Raw genomic sequence first — 5,621 nt, 5'->3', positions numbered from 1 at the left:
TGACTGCACAAATGATAGGTTAAAACTCTCAGAGGGGGACTAACTACCTCCATGGGTATTTTATTTCTGAAAACAAGCTTTCCAAATATCCCCAGGTCTTTTCTGTATCCAGAAATAATTAATACTTGAGAAATAATTAAATCTCTATTAGTCAAATGACTTTCTTTTTATGGCACTGATATTTTGCTTGGGTTGTCAGACCACAATCTTAGTATTTTTAAATATGAAGCACCAAAATAAGCAAGTGATAGACTATATGAATACAGCAGTTCTTCACTTGAAATAACCTTACACTATCTTGAAGTTAGCTGAGTGGACAAGAATCTAATGAAAGCATTTTTATTCCTATTTCAGTGCCTCACTTCAAGAACACAGCACTTATTTATGCATTTTTAACACACAGAGTAACATTTTCTGTAGGGTGTAGGTGTAAATTTCTGTGTGTGTAGGGGTTGGTGTGTGTTAGGGTAAGAGGTGTGGCTTTATGACAGTAAGTTAAGAATACACAAGGGTCTGATGTGGATGGAGAAGATAGGAAATACATTCTCTAAGCAACAGAGCTAAGAATCCCAAGTCCCTTGCTAGGATTTGGGGTTCTTAACTATTAGAAGTCATAATTCCTTAAGACTTGGACTCTGTCTTACGACATAGAAGGTCTTGCAAATAATTAAGATGTTTAGTAAAACTATTTTTGATGGATGGATGAATTCATATGCACATAAACAGTGCTTCTCAAACCATTGAGTTTGTTCAATGGGATACAGCGTGGGGCTTACTCTGCAACCTGCCTGGAATATGCAGGACCAAGGGCAAAAAAATACCACATCTTCCCAGAAACATATATTTTACTTAATAGTAGGTAGTTTAAACCCATTTTTATATCAAAGTAAAGTTGAAAGTGTGGTGAGAGAGACTGTTAAGATCCCATGAAATGTGAAGACACACAAATACAGGACTTCAAATGAATGACGTCCTTGCTGCAGACTTTTTAAGGCGAAGTTCTCAGCCTCTGACACATTTACTGGTCCCCCCCACCCCCCCACCCCAGCTGGTCCTCATCTCTGCCTCAATAGAAAAGTTTGCCCAGAACTGCTGAAAGGGAGCTACCATTATCCTTCTTAATATAGAACCCACTGGTGGCTGGCACTGCATGGGGGTCCTGGGGCTTCCCCCACTATAAGAGCTTATTGAATCAGCAGCAACCAAAAGTCTTCTTCCTTGAGGAGTGTGGTGGGACAGAGAGTTGGTTTCTGTCTTTCTGCTTTTAAGACAGTAATATTATTGCCATAACATCACAGTAAAATCCTGAATCTCCAAGAGTTGACCTCCATTTAAATTCTCAATATTCACATCTTTTCCTTGAGGACTTTGCCATCGCCCTGGACACTGCCAAGCTGCCCTAGAAGGTAATGTTCTCTTTTGGCCCAAGTGTCATCTTGTGTGTGTCTTTTGCTACAAAGACATTGGCTCAGTTGATTGGTAAAACAGCAGAAGGTTACCTGTTAATTTCCTCTACACTGTGGGAGCCATAGTGGGGATGTCAGCTCAAGTAGCACTCCTGGCTTCTTGCCCTCCCTCACTCATTCCTCCCCCTGGGAGGAGAGTCTCCCTTTCTGATCGGTGAGTTTGGTAGAAAGACTTGAACATCATTGGGATGCTTCTCTGTGTTTTGTTTGTTTGTTTGTTTAGATTTTATGTTTAGGTGATCAGTGCACCCAACGGGCGCTCCAACTTACAACCTCAAGATCATGGTACCCCTCTCCTCTGCATTTTGAACATATGTTCTGGTCCCAGTCATGCTCTATGGTGAGGCCTGGAGGGCCCCTCTGTGCAGGTGGCTGTGTGCATGAGTGTCTAATTCAGGGGGAGTGTTAGATATGATTCCATGTTCTATAACCCTGCTTTAATAAACAATAAAATTAATTATCTGGATCTTCATCTGACTGGTTCTTGTGTCTCTTTTATGCTTGTTTCCAAACTCAGGAGGGAAAGAGGGATGTTACTGGTGAGGTCTCAAGTCTCCATTGGACCTTGATTATAGCATCAGAGAGCATCGAAGAAGAGTGAACAGTCTCATTATATCAGAAAATTGGGATTTGGGCCACCTAGGTGGCTCAGTGGTTGAGCATCTGCTTTTGGCTCATGTCTTAATCCCGGGATCCTGGGGTTTAGTCCTGCATCAGGTTCCCTGCTTCTCCCTCTGCCTCTGTCTCTGCCTCTCTCTGTGTCTCTCATGAATAAATAAATAAAATCCTTTTTTTTTAAATTTGGTTTTTAAAAACACCAACTTTACTTCTGCTAGGAGTCTTAGGCTCCTATCTTGTTGGCCTCTTTTGTGCCAAGGATGTCCTTAATTCCACCAACTGGAACATACTTAAGGTTTCACAGAGTCCCCACCTCTATGTCAAACCCACTAGAAATGGTCCTCTCAGAGCCAGTTTTCTGTCTTGGGTTTGCCTTTACCCACATGAGTCACACCAGTGATGAATACCCCTCCTGGAGAAGTCATATCCATGTGGCAGGAGGGGCTAGTAGAGACTTATTAGACCAATTGCAAAATGACAGGACTAGGGTCCTGGCAGAAACAGAGACAAGTGATGTGAGGGTCTTTCTGCCACTTAAAGCATTACCTTAAAGCTAGCTGAAAATCTTGCTCTTCTGCTCATCTTTCTTTTCCCACCAAAACAAATTTGAATAGTCAGTGTTCCCAAAGGGTGGAAGAAAAATCTTCTGAAGTTAGTGTCAGGCGGAGACGGGGGGACACAGAGCAGAAACGTGGACCTTAAAATTGAATGGCTTGAAGGGGTCCTGCTGTCTACTTATTGTAAATCTTAAAAGCCATAAGCATTTCTTTCATTATTTTACAGATTCCAAAACCCTCAAAGGTTGGAAACAATTTCAAAGGAGTTTTGTTTGTTTGTTTGTTTGTTTGTTTGTTTTTTTCATGATAGAGGGACACGCATACATTGAACAGTGGCTTAGCAGCTACTATTTGATAAAAACTGAGGATCACATTATACTATGTGAATGCAGCTCTTAGAAGGTTAGTTGAGAACATCGACGTTGACTCAATAGTTTTGTCACAGCCTCACTGGTGGTGTCCCCAAGAGGATGGCTGAGGCCAATGAAGGGATTAGATCTCCTAGGTCCAAACCAAAGCCCCTTTGCTATCTTTCTCTGCTGACCATTCTTACAAAATGAAATAAAATTCAGACAGCATATGTTACATCATGGTAACATTAAAATTTCTACTGAGTTTTCCTATTTTTAACATGATGCTGAAATTCTTTATGCAATTCTTGATGACTGTATCAGTATGATTTAATATTTAGCTAAAGATTTAATCTAAGTACAGATTTGGAAAAAGTTTAGCAAATGAATATGGAGAATGTAAATAAATCCTCCGTTGAAAATAAGGAAGAAGAGATTGATCTTTTTACTAGGACAGTTTGTTCGTTTAGAGAAATCTTTTATAAAAATGATTGTAATTTCTATTTGGTGGTAAATGATGATACAAACCACCATCAGCCTTAAATCTGAGGAGTCAAGTAGAAGATCTGAAATGTATCATGCTCCAAATTATAGCACTGAACTTTCAGAAAACACGTCTTTACCTTTCTGCACAAAACCCCTTTCACGATTTCATCCTCTTCATTTATAATTCCATGTATCTTATTTTCTCTTTTTAAAAAAATTCATACAGCAAAGTTAGCTTAGTTTTATGTACAGTCTATGGATTTTAACACATTTATAGATTTGTTTAACCACCACCAAAGTCAGGAGTCAGAAGAGTTCTATCACTTGGAATACTCCCTCGTGTGACCCTCATGGAACCATGCTCGGCCCCATCCCTAAAGCTCAGCAACCACTGATCCATCCTTGTCTCTCATTTTTTTTTTTTTTTTAGATTTAAAAATAACAAAAATTTCTTCCAAAAATTCTGTTAACAAAATTCTGGAAAGAGCTCAATCTAGGAGCTCCAGCATCAACAAACTTTTAAAATCATTAGTTTAATTCTGAAATTCTTCTAACAAGCTTTTCTCCACTGGGAATTGTCTTCCTCGCTTTCTCCCAAAGCTACTGCACAGTTAACACCCTTCTCTGTGCGTGGGAGAGAGGTTAATTCACTGCATATGATGGACGCTTAGGGTGTCAAGTCTTATTTCTTTTGAAGAACCCATTGCAAGAAACTGAACGATTCATTATTAAATAATTAGGAACTTATCCTAAAATAATAATATATGGGAAAGATTTTTATACAAGGAGTTCCATGAAAGAATTAAAAAGTGGGAAGAATCCACATGTTCAACAAAACGGCATGCTATTAATAGAATATGATACCTATGGATGACAAAATACTTCACAGCAATTAAAATAGTCTTAAAATATTACATGACATAAGAAGTTGCTCAGGATACAGTGTCAAGGGAAGGATGCATGTAGTTTGATAGAGTAAAACAAAGAGACATTACTCTTACGTATAAAGAACATGGCCAATGGTGATCTTCTCAAGGAGGACTTACGAACGAGTGTTACTTTGTTTTTTTATACCATTTTTCTTTCACAAATGGTATGCAATGACTCAGTGTTATCTATTCCACTAGATATGAATTAATAATTACTAGCCTCTCATTTTTGACTACTTATAATAGGTGTGATTTTTTTAATAGGTCAACTAAGTTTTTAGTTCCCATATACCCAATATGAACACTAATCCAGAAGTTGCTTTGTAGCTATTTTGTAGATGTGATTAAAGTCCAGAATCAGTTGACTTCAAATACAGACAGGTTTTCCCTAGATAGTCTGGGTAGATGGATCTTAATAAGGTGGAATGTCTTAAGAGCAGAGCTGAGGCTTCGCTGAGAAAGAAGAAATGCTGCCTGTGGAGAGGATCTTCCTCTTCTGCCTGGGAGTCCCAGCCTGCCCTTCCCTGTGGCCTGTTCTACGGATTTGGGAGTTGCCTCACCACCCACCACAATCACATAAGCCAGTTCCTTGCACTAAACCACTTAGTAGACATTTCTTCTACTGCTTCTGATTCTCTGATTGAACCCTGACTGATCAAACGAGCGATGAAGCGTGCCAAGCATTTGATATTCACTCAAGCAGGTACTGCGCACTATTATCCTCTGTCATGTTTGGAGTTCTCCTTGAAGCTAACCCTAAGACAAGATGAGTGGTTTGTTCAAAAGGTCATCCCAGGAAGCACAAGTAGGGGACAGGGGATGTAAGACAAGGAAAGGAAAGCAGTAAATAAATGGTATATTATCAAACAAGTTAGCCCTGTGGGCAACTAGAGAATGCAGTTGGAAAATTCTGGGATGCAGTGAAAATTGCTTCAGAGTTATCTCAACCACGAGGTGATTGTGAACGGCCTTATCTCCACACTCTGCAGCGATTGCTGGGCTAGGAGGCTGGTAGGGCTGCTGCGCTCAGGGCTTGCTCTACTCTTGGCCCAGGGAACCCCTCGCCTAGGAAAAAGACCCAGACAGGACATTTGGTGATGGTCTCCATGGGTCATTGTGAAAAGCAAAGTCTGAGCAGAAGTGGGGAGGAGGCCATTAATGGCATTTGCTTCATTTTCCTTTTTTACGGAAGAGGAAACTGAGGCTAGGAAGTGA

Source organism: Canis lupus, chromosome 3 (assembly GCF_003254725.2).
Source record: "Canis lupus dingo isolate Sandy chromosome 3, ASM325472v2, whole genome shotgun sequence".
NCBI lineage: Eukaryota > Metazoa > Chordata > Mammalia > Carnivora > Canidae > Canis > Canis lupus.
Note: the sequence above shows the minus strand (reverse complement) of the source record.